General features: G+C 44.9%; 2 protein-coding genes and 1 long non-coding RNA gene across 3 annotated transcripts in view; 2 read left to right on the top strand and 1 right to left on the bottom strand.

Moving 5' to 3' along the window:
• Positions 1-17,354, top strand: part of LOC309624938 (uncharacterized protein) — a 53,703-nt gene extending 36,349 nt beyond the window's left edge. Inside the window, exon 3 of the transcript XR_014242232.1 lies at positions 694-17,354. The gene's annotated coding sequence lies outside the window, so the exon portion shown is untranslated. The remainder of the gene's footprint in view (positions 1-693) is intronic.
• LOC309624946 overlaps positions 1-18,115 on the top strand; it is a 436,224-nt gene that overhangs the window by 100,898 nt on the left and 317,211 nt on the right. The gene's annotated exons all lie outside the window — the stretch shown is intronic.
• FOXN3 (forkhead box N3) overlaps positions 1-18,115 on the bottom strand; it is a 407,081-nt gene that overhangs the window by 278,247 nt on the left and 110,719 nt on the right. The gene's annotated exons all lie outside the window — the stretch shown is intronic.

The following is an 18,115-nucleotide window of genomic DNA, read 5'->3' as shown; positions in this document are numbered from 1 at the left end:
TGGCATTTCCAGGATGGGCCATCCTTTCTCTTGTCCAGACCTCTCAGGCTCACTCCAACACTTTCTCTGGACAGCTTTCCTTGGACCAATCACTGAGCCCCCTTGACACCGTTTACCTCAGTATCATTCATCCTGTATCTCCAGAACCCAACACAGAACTGATATGTGGTAGGTGTTTGATTAATGTTCACTGAATAAGTAAATCAGATATTCCTGAAACAATGAGCAAACTAAGTTTAAAAGAGATAAAGAAATGTGGACATTAAAAATGTAACACACACACACAGGCAAGTCCTTTGTATGCAGTGAATACGTATAAAAGCTGGTGAAGTCCTCTAAACAAGGTCTGTAGTCTAGTTAATAGTATTGTACCAATGATGTACAATGGTGCTTTTAACGATGTACTGAAGTTATATAAGATGTTATCACGGGGGAAGCCAGAGGAAGGATGCATGGGTCCTCACTATGTTATTTTTGCAACTTCTGAGTCTAGGATTACTTCCAAATAAAAAGTTTCATAAAATAAACCAAACAAAAGAGGCAAGAAGTTCCAAGTACCAACTGAGCAGCTGAGGTGAGGGGTTGCAGCCTCCCTGCTGCGGGACCCCATCGTGTTCCCACCTGATACCCACCTGATACTCCCAGGTTAGGGATGATTCCAGCCTCTCTTTCCCTCTCCCTTTCCTCCCTCAGGTCTCAGCTGAGATGTCCTCCCCACTGAGTGTCTTCCCAGACCACCAGCACCACAGCCACTTTGTCAAAAGCTTATTTACTGCCTTCAGTGCCTGGATCGTAATCAGAAATCTCTTGTCTGTTTATCGCCTGTCTTTTCCCACCAGAAGGCAGATGACACAAGACCTGGGACCTCAGCTGCGTGTTTACGACTTTGTCCCCAGTACCAGGGCATATCCTGGCCCACAGTACTTAAGAAATATTTTTAGATGAATAATGGATATGTTAATTAATAAAGCTATTAAATTAACTTTAATAAAGTTAAATTAATAAACCAATAAACCGGTAAATTAATAAACCAATGCTGAGTGATGTTATTAGCCTTAAAGCCTTTCTAATAAAAACAGTAACAACAACAAGCAAGTTCTTTACAAAATATAGCACTTTAACTATGACTCGTTGGAAATGACTTGAAACATACAATGTGATGTCTGGAGTAGGTGCCCGAAGGAAGCAGACACCCCTAGAGCTGGTGCAATCAGGAAAGATGTCCAGTGAGCAACTGTCTGGACGGACATGGAAAGATGGATAGGTTTTTAAAAGAAGTCAAACTAGGAAAGGAGAAAAAAGGGGGCTTCAGAATTGAGAACCAGCATGAAAGAAAACCTTAGTGGCATCCAGGCCCACATCTGTCCTTGTAGGAAGTTGGTGACCTATCATGAGCAGTGCTGGGGTCATGACGGTGAACGGAAGAGACAGACCCTGCCTGAGAGCTTCCACTTTAGAGAATCAGCTTTCTATCTGATAAAATAGTATCTGTAAACATCTACTTTTCTCATTAATGAAGGCTTCCTGCTTGTATGGCAGGGAGCATAGAGACTGCCTCGATAGTTCTGAATTCTTACTAGCTGGAAGAATAGCCAGGAGGCTATTTAAAATTGATTGGGGAAAGTAGGAACCCTTGCCCCTTTGGGGCAGACCCCTCCACTGTGGGGAGGGCCACTTTGGTGAGCTCTCCCGACCGTGCAGACAGAAGTCAAGTTCCTCCTCTTTCTTCCTTACGGGAACCCCTGATATTGGAAAAGTCATCCAAGATCAAATGCATCAGACTGGGATGTTAAGGAATCTGGCTAATGATGTCAAAAGCCATCTCATGAGTGATACACTCCTACATGATTCCTTTTTTCTGTCATGCCCACCACCAAGCTGGACCAGGACTGCTGGAGGAGAAGAGACCTGGAAAGTTATTAGGAAATTCTAGGAGGGCAGGTTTAAAACTAAAACTTTGCACCCCACCCCTCATTCCAGAAGGCCACAGGTTGGGCAGTCTGGGAGCAACCAGTTCTTACCCATAACAGGTCTTCCTAGCCAAGTACGCTGGGTTTAAGCTATTCCCATAGACTTTGGTTCTTCTACAGCACAGAGTGTATTTCAATAAAGTCTTTAACCCACAGAAGCATCCTGAGGCCTCTTTATTCTAGCCTCAGCCACTGGGGCCGGGACATGGCATCACTGCTCTAGGGCCATAAGAAGTTGGGGGTCCCCTGATGGTTTTGCTGTGGATCAATGACTCAGGCATCACAGATATGCAGGGGTATGTGTCTCCCAGGCCACTGTCCCCAGCTGAGTGTAGTGCAGATGGAACAGATCCCAGTCTTCTCCAGATTCCATCAGCTGAGTAGGCATGGGGGCAGCAAAGAATAAGGAAGGATCATGGAAGGGAGAAGGGACTAAGGAAAGGTCATGTATGGGGCTATGAGATGCCTCTATCTTCTTACCGTTCCCCAGGCTTGCCCCGTTTCCCAGACCCGGGGAGCTCCTATGCTAACTTGGAGTTTAGAGGCAGTTCAAGTGCCTACTCTTCTGGCACTCAGCCTTTCTCAAATCATGGCCAAGAGCTCCCATCCTCCCAGCCCACTAAAAGGCAATCCTGGTGCCATATACACATGGCCACAGTGTCTAGATACCTTTCCAACAACACCTGGAAAACTTGAGTGATTCCCCCTTCCCAGAAATCTTGCTGCGAAAGCTTCCTTTGCTTAGTTTATGAAGTGGGCTCCACCCTCTTGCCGAACCCTTCAGTAAGTTCAGCAAGATGGCCACACGAGGTGTGTTTCATACCACCGACTACACGCAAAAGGGGCTCCCCCGGGCTTCCCTGGTGGCACAGTGGTTAAAAATCCGCCTGCCAATGCAGGGGACATGGGTTTGAGCCCTGGTCCGTGAAGATCCCATATGCCACGGAGCAACTAAGCCCGTGCGCCACAGCTACTGAGCCTGTGCTCTAGAGCCCGCGAGCCACAACTACTGAGCCCGTGAGCCACAACTACTGAAGCCCGCATGCCTAGAGCCCGGGCTCCGCAACAAGAGAAGCCACCGCAATAAGAAGCCCACGCACCGCAACGAAGAGTAGCCCCCACTCGCCACAACTAGAGAAAGCCCGTGCACAGCAACGAAGACCCAACACAGCCAAAAATAAATAAATAAATAAATAAATTTAAAGGGAAAAAAAGGGGGGCTCCCTGAAACTCACAGATTTAAGCATTGCAAAGACTGTGAAGGGTGATCTAACACTTCCAACCTGAGCTGTTTATCATTTCAGGCCCTGAGAGGTCACATTCCATTTACTCCTGTAGATGAAAATCTGCTGGCGCTAAAGATTGGAGGACACTCTGGAGATGTCCCACTTAAATCTCAACCCTGGAGCTACCTAGATGTGGTAGCCTTAGAGCATCATTCTGGATTGATCCTAAGATTAGTTTTAAATGCTATTCCACATTTCAGGTTTTCATGCAGTGTTATTTTTACAGACTGATTATTGGGGTAGAATGTTAGGGTGGTCCCCTTCTCATTTGCTTTATTCATTTTTATAAATTATATGCGCGCACACACATTTCTACCGGCTGCCCCAAAATGAGTCTCAATGTGAACACCACTGAGCACTCAGGCAGGGAGAAGTCAGCGAGACGTCAGCAAGCAGGGCCTACGCCCACCCCGCCCCAAAAGCCTCCCTAGAGCTCCGTTTTCTGGACCATCACCTCCACTTATTTTTACTCCTTTTCATCTCTTTTCCTCTGTGTCTGCACCCCTGCCCCTTAATCGCAACACAGTTCACTGAGGCATACAAGTCACTCTGCTTAAAGCAAACTGAGATGGGAATAACCAACACATTCAGCCCCCCAGGGGCAGCCATTCTGCTACCAAACACAACTTTGCCAAACCAAAAGGAAACTCCACTTCTTTCTCCTCTTCCTCATCTCTCTTCCAATTGATGGCAAGCGTAGGGGTTATGTTTTTTGCATGACTTGCTTTCTGGTGCCTCTTGACTGCTCAGACAACTGATTTGCCCATGAGCACCAGCTCTATCCATGTTGGAAATGCTCCTGAGTCTTAATTAAGGGCCAGTACTAGGCACTTGGATCAGTAGGATGAATCAAGACCTAGCCCATCAGGAGCCCACACCTAGTGAAGGACACAGCCTGTAACAGCAATTACTCTACAGTGTGGTTAAGTGCTGGGACGCAGGTACAAACAGAATGTCATGAGGAACTGCAAGATACAAGGTCCCCCCCCAGTTAAAGCAAATCCTTTAACATGAGATAAAAAATTTACAGGGGGCTTGGGGCAGCTGACCAAGAATCTTGACCCCCCTCCTTGGTTTTCTCGGTTCAGTGATTGTTCCAGTCACCACGCTGAGGCCCCAGGGCAGCAGCATGGTGGGGAGCACACCGTTCTCATCACTGACAACTAAGGCAGAAGCAAGAGGGGCACATCTGAATCTTCATCTACAGAATGGGGAGAAAAGCAATGATTGAGATGATCACACATGAAGAGGTGATCACAGGCTTGGCACAAAATAAGAGTGGGTGCTCATTGTTGGTACATCGCTGCTGGTGGTGGTAATAATCCCGAACTCAGAAGAATCCATCCAGGCTGGACCCTGCTGGGGCTCTCAAGCACAAGCAGCTGCATTCACTGGCCACTTCTCGCAGGGGCTCTCACTACCCCAGCCTCAGACACGACTCTCTGCCGGAGAAGAAAATGAGTGCTGGCCAAGCTAGACAACCAACCTCCAGCAGGGAATGGTGTGATCCCAGTGCTTTACCTGTCCCAGGTATGTTTATCACCGTCCACCACCATCTGCCCCAACTCTAAGCGACTTGCAGGCAGAGAACATGGTGTCATTACATGTTACTTAAGTAACAGAGCTGGGTTCATGCTCAACAAATGCAATCAGGAAATTTCTAATTTGGCAGGGGCTCTCGGAAAGGGTTATGTCCAACCTTTTCATTTAAAAATACAGTTATTGGGACTTCCCTGGTGGCACAGTGGTTAAGAATCCACCTGCCAATGCAGGGGACATGGGTTCGATCCCTGCTCCGGGAAGATCCGACATGCCGCAGAGCAACTAAGCCCATGCGCCACAACTACTGAACCCTTGTGCTGCAACTACTGAAGCCCACACACCTAGAGCTCATGCTCTGCAACAAGAGAAGCCAACGCAATGAGAAACCCGCACACTGCAATGAAGAGCAGCCCCCGCTCGCACAACTAGAGAAAGCCCATGAGCAGCAATGAAGACCCAAGGCAGCCAAAAATTTAAAAATAAAAAAATAAAAATACAATTATTTACTAGATAATGTCTAAATATAGAAAAATTTGAGGAAAATGTAAATGGCCCCTAGTCACACCACCTAAACAAATTAGGCCCATGTAAACCTTAAAAAATAAAACAAAAGTGCTAGATGCACCCTTGGGTTTTTTTGTTTTTTTTTTTTAAGACAAAACAGTACAGGAATGTGTAAAAAGTTGCTTCCCTCCTACCTTGAACCCTCAGTCCTCCCTACCTTTATCTTGTGTAACCTGCCAAAAATAAGTATGAAAATATAAGCACATATATGCATGCACATATATGCATATACATATATACACATATATGACTTGATTTTTTTTTAACATAAATAGGACCTGAAACTTGCTTTTTTTTCCACTTAAGAAGTTGCTATGGTCTGAATGATTGTGTCTCCCCCAAATTCTAACATCCAATGTGATGGTATTAGTAGGGAAGGCCTTTGGGAAGTGATTAGGTCATGAGGATGGAGCCCTCATGAATGGGATTAGTGCCCTTATAAAAGAGACCCTGCAGAGCTCCCTAGCCCCTTCCACCAGGTGAGAACACAAGAAGTCTGCAAACCAGAAGAGGGTCCTCACTAGATACCTTGACCTTAGACTTCCAGCCTCCAGAGCTGTGAGAAATACATTTCTGTTGTTTATAAGCCACCCAGTCTGTGGGATTTTTCTACAGCAGCTTGAACAGACTAAGACAAAAGGCAATGGACAGGGACCTCCCTGGCGGCGCAGTGGTTAAGAATCCGCCTGCCAATGCAGTGGTTAAAAATCCACCTGCCAATGCAGGGGACACGGGTTTGTTCCTGGGTCCAGGAAGATCCCACATGCCGCAGAGCAACTAAGCCCCTGCACCACAACTACTGAGCCTGCGCACCTAGAGCCCATGCTCCGCAACAAGAGAAGCCACCGCAATGAGAAGCCTACACACCGCAATGAAGAGTAGCCCCCCTCACCGCAACCAGAGAAAGCCATGTGCAGCAATGAAGACCCAACGCAGCCAAAGATGAAAAAAAAATTTTTTAATAAATAAAAAAATAAAAAGGCAATGGACAAAGTTCTCAAACCAAAATACTTGCTTCATACTCCCCACACCATGCTACTTTCTGATTATATTATGATCTTGAGCAGTTTATTTAACCTCACTGTGCGTTGGCTTTTTCATGTGTAAAATGGGAATAGGTGAGTCAATACGTGTAAACTTCTCAGAATGTAGACGGCACTCAAAAAACATGTACTATTGTTACTTATTACCATTATATCTTTGCACCCTTCCCATGTCATCCTATTTAAATACTGCCCAGTGTGCCAAGGATATACACTTGTCTACCAAGGATAAACACTTACCCAGTCCCCGGGGTATGGGTATTGAGGTTGTATCTAATTTTTTGCTGTTGCTATTATGAACAATATCAATATTCCCATTCACCAGTTTTTGATACTTTGGTGAGTAGATCCATAGGATACATTCTTGAGGGTGAACTTGCTGGGTCAATGCTTTTGATAGATATTGCCAAATGCCCTCCCAAGATGCTCCACCAATGTATCCTCCCAGGAAAACAGGGAGAGGGTGTCTTATTTCCCAACTCCAGCCCAGAATTGGATATTCTCAAATTTTTAAATACTTACCATACAAGTGACAAATGGTATCACATTTGTCGTTTTGATTTGAGCCTCTTTAAATTATGAGTGAGGTTGAGAACTCTTTAATTTACAGATGAGAAAAATAGACACCCAGTGTCCCCTAACTGGCTTAAGGTCTAATCCTGAGCTAGTTATACAGACAAGCCTGGACCAGATCTCGGCTCTGGGACCACCCTAAGGATGCCCTGACCCCCAGCACCAGGAGGAGAGTCTGACAACCAGTGGACAAACTTCTTCTTTCCCCCTGCTGGGCACACCAGCTGGGTAGGCAGGTGGCTCTCCGATGCCTGGGTTAGGGTGACAGCCTCCCTCGGGACCCGCAATCCCAAGGCATGTGTTTCCCCTGCCTGACAGGGAAATCTCAGCCTCTTCCTCGGCCCAGGAAGCAGGGCTGTGGGGCCTCTCCAAATGGAGAGCTGCTGACTGCAGCTCGAATACAGAAAGCTTTGCCTCCGAACTGCCTGAGGTTCCAAGGTGTTTTTTCTCCTGTTCATGTCATATCAAATGTTGTTCCATCTGAGAGCAAAGTGGTTCGTGTTGTGATTGGACCTTCACATTCCTCTATCTCCTTCTCTGTGGAACCGGACTTCATTAACTGGGAAAGAACGCTCCTTGCAGTAGGGAAAGGATCTCTGGGCACATCCCGCGGGCGGGGACAGGGCAGGTGTTCACGGGGCAACACAGGGGTGTGAGTACCCGGTCTAGCTGAGGGGCTCAGCTTCTGGGTCTCACTGGTGCTGTGACCTTGGGTGCTTCTCTCTAAGCCTCACCGTCCCCACCTGAACGATGGAAATGACACCGATACCTGCTTTGCCTCACCTGCAGGGTTGTTTCAAGCTAAGTAGATCATGTGGGTGACACTGCTTTGAAAACTGTGAGACTCAGCACAAATGGGGGACCTTGGTGAATGTCAACCAGCTGGTCGCCATCGGCTTCCATGCCAGAATGTTCCTGTAGGAAGCAGCCATCCTCAGACATGGGGTGGGGTCTGCCCCTGCTCCCAGATATTCCTGAAGCCCTCCACCTCACACCAAGCACACCAGAACCAGGCTGATCATCACGACACAGACTGTGTCGAGGCTTCACCTTGATTGTGCAAAAAAGCATTTCATAAGCATCTGTTTACACACCAGCTAAACTAGGTGTTCAGCAAAGAGAACATCCAGTAACTTCATATTCCTTTGGCAAATTAGGAAGCACAGCTCCACTTGCTGGAATTTCTCAGCCAACTGATACTCATCATACATTAGAATTAAAAACTAAACATGGCCATTTTGAAGGGAATTGTCCTACAGTTATTACATATTTCCCTACTGCTTTCTTAAAAAAAAAAAAAAAAAGAGTTAAATACAGTCCAGCCTGTCTGCTTATCTCACTGCCACCGTCATAAACACTGATTATCCTTCTAAGTCTCAAATCATAAGAACCTGTTCTACCACTCCTAGTTTTGAGACCTTAGGCAAATTATTTAACCTCTTTGTGCCTAAGTTTTCTGGAAAATCAGACAACCAAGTTAATTAGGAGTGTGGCTACATTAATAACACAAAACCAGCAAGGATCAACTTAAAGTTTAGTGCATGGATTTGGAGAAAGCTCTTTTGTTCTCTGAGATATGTTTTATTTCTCCCTAGCTCCTGGCTATATTCCAGAGAGCTGAATTTGCTGGCTCCGTGAAGCTCTCTTGTGTGGATATAAATTCCTTTTGGGGACTTGGAGAACATAACTAAGGCCCTGATGGGGACTGTTACACCAACAGCCCAAGCCCAAACCCAAGCGTTCAGTTCCAAAAGGGAGACTTAAAGCCGGCACCCTGGAACAGCCAGGCAGAGATGAACAGAAGACACAGAGAGCACGGAGGCAAGGACAACGGGAGCCTCCCTGAGCCTGGAGAGCGAGGAACAACTTCCCTACTGTCGGCTGTACGCACAGACCAATGCCCCAAACAAGCGAGCTTCGTCTTTGTAAGAAGAAACCTTCAGGGACTTCTCTGGTGGCGGAGTGGTTAAGAATCCGCCTGCCAATGCAGAAGACATGGGTTCGAGCCCTGGTCCAGGAAGATCCCACATGCCACGGAGCAACTAAGCCCGTGTGCCACAACTACTGAGCCTGCGCTCTAGAGCCCGCGAGCCACAACTACTGAGCCCACGTGCCACAACTACTGAAGCCTGCACGCACGCCTAGAGCCTGTGCTCCGCAACAAGAGAAGCCCGTGCACCGCAACAAAGAGTAGCGCCTGCTCCCCGCAACCAGAGAAAGCCAGCACGCAGCAACAAAGATCCAACGCAGCCAAAAATAAATAAAATAAATAAATTTTTTAAAAAAAGAAGAAACCTTCAGATGCCCACTTAGGAAACTGAAATATAAAGGATGAAATATAAAAGTGAACACCCAAGAGGGGGAAACCAAGCAATGTGGCTGCTCCAGAAGGTCTGTGTAGGAGGAGCTGAGAAGGGGCACAGGGTTGGCCGAGAAGGGGACGGCTGCGGGGCTCCACAGATGGCCCACCTGCAAAACAAGCACACGGAACGCTTGCTTGAGTGGCTTACGTTGTATGTGCGATGGAGAGTTTGCGGGGCTAGAGCCCCGAACCACTCCCTGGTTCAGTCTCTGGAGAGGACAATAACGAAGAGATGAAGCAACTCCATTTCAGGTGACTGGTCCATTTTTCTGAAGGATGTAAAGAATTCTCTCATAAGCTCTGCTCACTTGCTTCCATTGAGCTAGGTTTCTAGAGTTCTATCTATAATATTGAAGTTGTATACTATGGGCATCGCACAGCTATTTATAAATATTTCAGCTCTCTCTCCTTCACGTACACAGTTATATAACATTTTCCCACCTTGTTGAAGTTAGGTGTGGCCACATGACTAGTTCTGGCCAATGAAATGTGAGCGGAAGTTGGATGGCTTTAAGAGCCAGCACGTGCTTCACCATTTTCTCCCTTCCCTCAGCCTTGGTGACGGGGAATGTTCCATTGCCTCCATCCGGGAGTAAGGTCAAGTATGCCTTGGAGCACAGTCCCTAGACAACCTCAGTAGATACGTAGGGTAAGCAAGAAATAAACCTTCATTGTTTTATGCCCCTGAGTTTTGGGGGCCATCTGTTACCCTATCACCTAGTCTACCCTGAGTGATACACACGTACCACTTAGCCACCAGGACATGACCTTCTTCTAAATCAGTAACTGGTTGTGCACCCAGAGAATTCGCAGTACTAGGAACCTAGCTGTTTATTACGGACGTAGACACAATTTTTAATTATGAGAAACCAAACTCCTTTCCAAAAGGTAAATTTTAAAACTAAGCTCTCAGGAATTCCCTGGCGGTCCAGTGACCAGGACTTTGTGCATTCATTGCCAAGGGCCCAGGTTCAATCCCTGGTCGGGGGAACTAAAATCCTACAAGCCGCGTAGCACGGCCAAAAAATTAATTAATTAATTAATTAAAATGAAAAGAAATTAAATAAAACTAAGCTCTCAAACAATCCCCCAAACCCTCTAATTCCTTTCCTGAGCCCCAGTGTACACGTCCCCAGGTGCAAGGCCAGACATTAAAACCTGCTCCATCTACCAGCAGAGGAGAAGGCAATCATCTTAAGAAACTCCACTTTCCGACGTGGAAGATTTCCCGCACGACATTCTTGATCAACACGCGAGTTCATCCTCCCAGACGTCAAGCTGGAGTGGCCAAATGGGAACTCCTTTGTGGGCTCTCTTTCCCTGTTGAATCCAGAGTTTTAAAATGCAGTTCCTTGCAAATTCCCTGGTGGTCCAGTGGTTAGAACTCTGTGCTTCCACTGCAGGGGGCGCGGATTCAATCCTTGGTGGAGGAACTAAGATCCCGCATGCCACACACGTGGCCAAAAAATAAAATAAAACAAAATGCAGCTCCTTGAACATCACTATGGGTTGACACCCCCCAGAGTCAGGTTCAACCCAACTTCTCATGCCTCCAAAGGCATATTTTAATTCACCATTTTATTTAATATATAAAACATGAATTAAGACAAAACTTGCAGTACTCTCCTACACTAAAAAGAAATCCACAAAGTTTTTCTACAGTAAATGTATCAAAATATACGTCTCACACAGTTGCAATGTAATCCAGGTACACTGGCTAAGTTGCGACCAATGAAATCTTCCCATTTCTAAAGACCAGGACCAAAGACACAGCTTCTGTTTATATGAAGCCATTGATTTAATCATTTGGGGTCAGATTTATTGTTTTAGCCATCATTACCTTTTTCACTTATAAATCAGTATCAATCTAGTCATTTTAGTGACCAAAATAACTATACCATGATCTAATTTCTTAGGTTGTTAAAATGACCAGATCAGAGTCACAGCGGGTGAATCAATAAAATGCCTGGAAATAAATATGAGGGGAAATGTACAGCCACCCCGTTGGATGTCAAGGTCGAAAGGCCTGCCTACCACCCGTATCCGTGCCTCAAGCCTTACAATTTATATCTATATTCTGACTTCCCAAGGTGCCGGGGCCAATCTCTAAGAATTCTGATGGGCACGTATTGCAGAACCACTCGGATGTAATAGTCAAGTAAATTATTAATGAAAGAACTATACAAATAAAACATCATGCTCTTTTATGCAGTAATAATTATTATCATAAGCAATGCAAATTGAATAATAAGAATCATCAGGACAGTTCGGTGATAAGCTAACAATTTCTGGCAATCAGACCAAACATCTCTGCTCAAGCTGTTTAATAAAATAAATAGCAGGTTGTTGACATTTTTGTTCAGTTAAGCACACATACATCCAGAGACTACTTATGTGTCCCGGGTAGAAGAGCTAAAAAAGAAGTGGAGACTGAATAATACAAAAGTGGAACCACTTACAATGGGGATCATTTAGATATCTCCACAAGAAATCAATGAATCCTATAAACTGTCCCAGAATCAAATGACATCATTTGCTTATTTATACACACATTGCATACACATACATTTACATATACATCTGCATTACATGAATATATATATATATACAACATTATAAGAATCTTCTTATAATGTTTCAGGTACTTTCACATGAGGGATAAAGTTAAATGCCATAAGAATACTAGGCCATCACTATTTAGAAGCATTTATCAAGCACCTAACTTCCTATCACACAGGCACACACCACTTTGCAAAAAAGCAAACCACTTCCTTCTTTACCTTAGAGGACCCCCGATGCTGGAACCCTCTAGAAATCATGCAGTCCTCAAACAGCATTGCCCAATTTTCTACCAGTTCACCCAAGACTGATTCAGAAGAGAAGCTGTCCGTTCACAGATCAAACTAACCACAGAGAAAGTCTATTAAATTCTAATTGGCAAGTAATTTGGACCTTCCAGTAGCAACTACAACCAATTTCCTGCCTCTTTTTGTGTACCTGGAAAAATACGTTTTCTATCTGAGGTAATGATATCCTCTGGTATTCAGAGGAAAAAAGTCAAAGGCAGTGAGGTCTCCTCAGCTTCCAGCAAGAATAAAGAAATGCTAAAGAGTGAGCTGAACCTACCTGCCGTCAGATGTGTTCATCTCACAAGCAAACTCATCTTCTCCTAGGGTCTGAGTGTTGGTTAAAAGTCCAACCATTCAGAGGCCATTTGACTGGGCTTGGGGGTGTATTACGCCCTTTACAAAAGCGCCTTCCCTTCCTTCATCATGGGCTGCCGTGTTAACGAGACCAATTTGGATGCCATTCTCTTTCAAGGGGTATCAACTTCAAAACAGCTCTACCTCTTCAGACTCCGGGAGATGCCCCTGCTCTGAGTTGCAATTATTTCCTTTGAACCTAACTCTATCCTAAAAGCCAAAAAACTCTCACCTGAGCTACGCGGCTACCACCACTGATGGAGCTACAATACTTGAGCACAGTTCTGAGTTTGGGCTCAAAAGACTCGGTCCCTGGTTAATGCCCAAATATCCATTTTGGGAGTTCACATGCATATACCAGAGTGAGAGTAAAATAAATGTGGACACATAAATATGCCCACTATAGGGAAACAGCAGCATATGGCACTTTTTACCAGGAGTAACAGTTCACCCTCTGCCTTTGCAAGGGGGATGGGGTCTGCCAATTTCCACCAGGAGACAAAGGTGTGACTGTGTATTCTTAAGCCAGAGTGCTGTGGCCAGATGCCTACTACTCATTTCAAATGCCTTTCTTCTCTCCTCCCTAAAGCAGGAAGAAAGTCTTAATTGATGCTATGTCTCTAACACTTGCTAATCTCCTGTTTAATAAGGAAGACAAGCCACAGGCTGCGGACCTCCAGTAAACAGCAGTAGGGGCCAGTAAGGAGGAGAGAGAGGGAGGTGAGGAGGGAACCAAGGAGAAGGGGCGAGAGAAGCCAAGTCAGGGAGGTTCCCAGATCGTGATTTTGCACCACAATAAAATTTCAAAAATAGTTTCGGAGAGGCGTAGGTTGCCAACTTTTTATTTTTCCAAGTAAAGAATATTGAACTCACTATCTTGAGCTTATTTTTCTCTTTGCCTCGGACTGGGGAAAAGTTCACCTTTGAACACCTATTTGTACATATCTGTTTGTTCCCCCCTCCTCCCCACACCCCATCAACTGTAAACTCAAGCAGGTCCCTCAGAATCTCTCTACCTTCCACACAGGAGGGCCCCTGGTGTCCAAGAACCACTGAAGTAGACAGATTGGATCCCGAATCTGAGAATTATTACTTACTTTCTCATTTCACTTCAGAATGTTTTACATTTCCTTATCTTCCTTCAGAGAATTTCTGTGAAACACCTTTTCTAAGGTGATATAACTATATGGCCATCTCAAAAAAAAATCAACACATTTTACATCGGATTCATTTCAACCCTTGATAAGAAAGCAGTATGCATGCTTCTAATGGAAATGAATTCTAACAAAAGGGTGTATTCACACTTTCAGCCTAGGGGCCTGACCCACGAGGGCCAAGAACACATGTGCAAAGAATGTGAATGCCGTCTTTTGCAGGCAGACAGCAGGAGCAAATGACCAAAGATTTCCATCCATTTATCTTGACACAAACCTACTCTTCCGCCAGCCAAGATGACGGTTCTGAAGGGAACCAACTTGCAGAGTCTGGATCCGAACCAGGGCTTTCAGCAACAACTAAGGATTTAGACCAGCTTAATTTCTGAATTCTTGTAAAACAAAGACCATATATGTTAAAGTGGCCAGCTCAGGGCCTGTGTGCAAAAATCTCTCTCTTCCCTTGAGACGAGAGCTCTGTATCTGGTCTCTCTCTCCCTGGCAAACAGCTTGCAAAGGGCTTTCAAACATGAAGAACTCTTTGTTGAAGGAGCTCTCATATCTACCTTGTTATCTGCAGTACATAGAAACAACTGACTTAGAAGTCTTTTCAATTCATCCTCATTAAATAAAAGATGGATTTTCATCTCATTTCCAATTATCAGTCAGGAACATACATTCTTTTTTTGTGGCTGCATTGGGTCTTCGTTGCTGCGCTCGGGCTTTCTCTAGTTTCGTTGTGGTGCATGGGCTTACTGCGGTGGCTTCTCTTGTTGTGGAGCACGGGCTCTAGGTGCACGGGCTTCAGTAGTTGTGGCACGTGGGCTCAGTAGTTGTGGCGCACAGGCTGAGTTGCTCCGTGGCATGTGGGATCTTCCCAGACTAGGGCTCGAACCCATGTCCCCTGCATTGGCAGGCGGATTCAAACCACTGTGCCACCCGGGAACATACATTCTTTTTTTTTTTTTTTTTAAAGATTTATTGATTGATTGATTGATTGATTGATTGCTATGTTGGGTCTTCGTTTTTGTGCTAGGGCTTTCTCTGGTGTGGCAAGCGGGGGCTACTCTTCATCGCGGTGCGCAGGCCTCTCACCATCGCGGCCTCTCTTGTTGCGGAGCACAGGCTCCAGACGCGCAGGCTCAGCAGTTGTGGCTCACGGGCCCAGTTGCTCCGCGGCATGTGGGATCCTCCCAGACCAGGGCTTGAACCCGTGTCCCCTGCATTAGCAGGCAGATTCCCAACCACTGCGCCACCAGGGAAGCCCCATACATTCTTAAGTAATGACAATTATAATCATTTTAAGAGCTACCATAAAACGAGCGTTTACTGTCTGCCAAGCACTGTGCCAAGTATTTTACTTTTATTTATTTATTTTTTTATTGATGTATAGTTGACATACAACATTATGTTAGTTTCAGGTGTACAACATAGTGATCCGACAATCGAATACATTATGAAAGGATTACCACGACAAGTAAAACCATCTGTCCCCATGCAAAATTATTACAGTACTATTGACTCTACTCCTTATGCTGTATTTTACATTCCCACGACTTATTGATTTTACAGCTGGAAGTCTGCATCTCTTAATCCCCTTCACCCAACCCTCCTCCCCCTGTGCCAAACATTTTATAAGAATTATTTTACTTAATTCTCATGCCAACTCTATAACATAAATATCATTATCCCCCTTTTACAGATGGGGAAATGGAGGCTCAGATACCTTCCATTATTTTCTAGGAATCCACAGCACAGAAATCACACCCCAAGTCATTCAGCTGGAAAGAGGAGGGACGGGAATCTGAAACTCTGGCTGATATGCTAACCCTAACATCCACTGCCTCCCCCTGGCACCCTTGGGTCACTCACTACAAGCAACCCTGCCAGAAGCCACAGCTTTTACGGTGCATGCACTTTAACTGGCACCGCTAAAAACGCAGCCCATCCCGTCTTTCCTAGAAGCCAGCGTTGTTTTCACTCTGCTTTCAAGTCCTGTTGAGGCTTTATGCCTGCTCTCTCAGGAGGCCTCATGTCAGCCCTCAGGCCTTGGACCACCACAGCAGTCATTCAGTCCAATTAGACAAAGCCATTTCTCTCAGGAGAGCTGGTGCAATTCCACAATGGTTTATGAGGGACCAAAACTCTGATCTTGTTTTAAATAAAGCAAGCCCTCCAAAGTTCACAAATCTCTTTCATCTGCTTTAGTTTGTGATGACAATGAGACAAACGTTAGTGGGGACGCTGTCCCCTCCACCACCGATGTCTCGCTTTGTGACCTTCCTTGGAGATTCCGAGGCCCCTCAGTTTCTCTATATACAGAATACAAACTCTTACCTTCTTCACAAAAATGAGTGTGGCGACCAAGTGAGATAGTAAAAATACTTGGAGAAAAAAAAAAATTAAATGCCGTCTACAACGAAGGTGTTAATGTCATATCTTTTCCAAATAGTACAGGTTCTGGCAAATTCCACCGGGCATTTATTTACAAGGCCAAAGCACAGATCCAGAAACTCTCTCTGTTACATATATGGGGATTTCCATTTAATGAAATGTTTCCAGGAAACACCTTAGAGCCATAAGCAAACGTGCTAAGCGGGCAGCCATAGGAAAACTCCCCGTAGGTCTATGAATCAGTCCTTGGGGGAGTTTTCTGTTTTGTTTATTAACATTTGGGCCCCATTTATGACTCAAGCATAACTTCCCTTGGCATTAAAGTAACTGGGAACTGAGATTAATTGCCCGATTTTTAATTACATTTGGCCTCTTGGCACTGCATGTTGTAAGTACCCTGTCTCTCAGGGCACACTGACAACAAGTGATCTGTCGTCAGCTATTCTGAAAGAGCTTTGGTGTCTGCGCAGTTTATGATCACTAAAATAAAGGGTTCTAGCCTTCTAAGAATCTAACACACACACTCTTTGTGTGGCTTTACAAATGCCTCAAATAATGAGACCATCACGGGAAAACATACTGAATTGAGTTTCTCGACTATTTACACACCCCCTAACCTGTCCAGCTGCCTCTGCCTCTTCTGGCCTCAGACTCCATTTTGAACATGGATTTCTTTTTTCCTTTCTGGAGTCTCTTATTTTCTCCACTGTATTCATTCAGAGGGGGGGAAAAAAAAGACCTCATAAACGTCATTTCATATTCCAAGCAATTTGCTATAGGCAACTACACCATTACTTTGTACAAATAAATTTACATAAATCATTATTAGAATGTTTTATCTTAGCAAGATTATTTGGTTCCCAGAGCACAAATTAAATGCATGCTTAAAGCAGAATATTTTAAAGTTATTCCTATATTGTTTATGAGACGGGATTAGAAATTTCCATCTAATTTTTCTTTCATAATGGAATTCCTTTAGTTTTCTTTGTACATCTAGAAACCACATGTATAATTTTCTAGGGGGTTTCTTGAAGCAAGCATTGCAGTAGATGCTTCTGATACATTTGGTCCATTTTTCAGAGACTATTCCCTTTGATTCCATGGGGTCAGTTTTGAACAGTGATTAGGAAGGCCAGGAACCAAGGAAATTAAAACCATCTCCTGAGTAGATGGGTTTTTGTCTGATATTATCCTGCAAGCAAACCAGTCGTTGGTTGTGGTTTGGCTTTTTTTTTTTTTTAAATAAACAAATTTGTAAACAAACTTCCTGAAAATGGAGCTCAGTTTCTACTCACTGTTTAAGTTGGGAAGATGCCTGTTTGGATCAACTGCACAGCACATGACAAGTCTTCACTGGAGTTCTACTCCACCCTAGATTTCAAAATAACATCTTTTCTCCCTATATATAAAGGTAGTGCCCATTTTTAAAACAAGCTGCAGTTGTCAACATCAGGGAAGCGGGCAGAAAGGGACCAACTGAAAGTCAGGAGTGGAGCTTGCCACCCTGAACCTGTTAACCTGCTGGCTCCGGGTAACTTGTCTTCTCATCGGGGTCAAAAAGGGCTGGACTCACCACTCAGAGCTGTACCCTTCTCCCCGTGTGTGGTCTGGGAACAGATTCCCAAGCCAGTGTCAGGGAAGTGGGGCCCCTCGTGGTCAAGGGCACAATCCTCGTAAAGGATGAGTGAGACAGTCACGTGCAAGAGCTGGAAAGAGCAAGAAAGAGCTGGGTTCAAAGCAAAGTGGTGCCACTCTCTAGCTGTGATCACGCACAATTTAAACCTTTCTGCATCTGTTACCTCATCTTAAAATGAGGTTACTTGTACCTACTTCACAAGTTTGTTTGGGGAATTAAATGAAAGAAGGCAGGCAGAAGCTGAGGACAGTGTGACCTCTGGAAGAGGCTCAATAAACAGTAGCTAACATTAATCTTCAAGGAAGACCAGGGGGGTCAAGCTGGGGTGATCATGTCATGTATTGTCCATACCAGCATATTTCCAGGTGTGAAAGGAAGGGCTGTATTT

The sequence above is a fragment of the Balaenoptera borealis genome (assembly GCF_965194805.1).
Source record: "Balaenoptera borealis genome assembly, chromosome: 3".
Taxonomy (NCBI): domain Eukaryota; kingdom Metazoa; phylum Chordata; class Mammalia; order Artiodactyla; family Balaenopteridae; genus Balaenoptera; species Balaenoptera borealis.
This window is presented reverse-complemented; position numbering and strand designations above follow the sequence as displayed.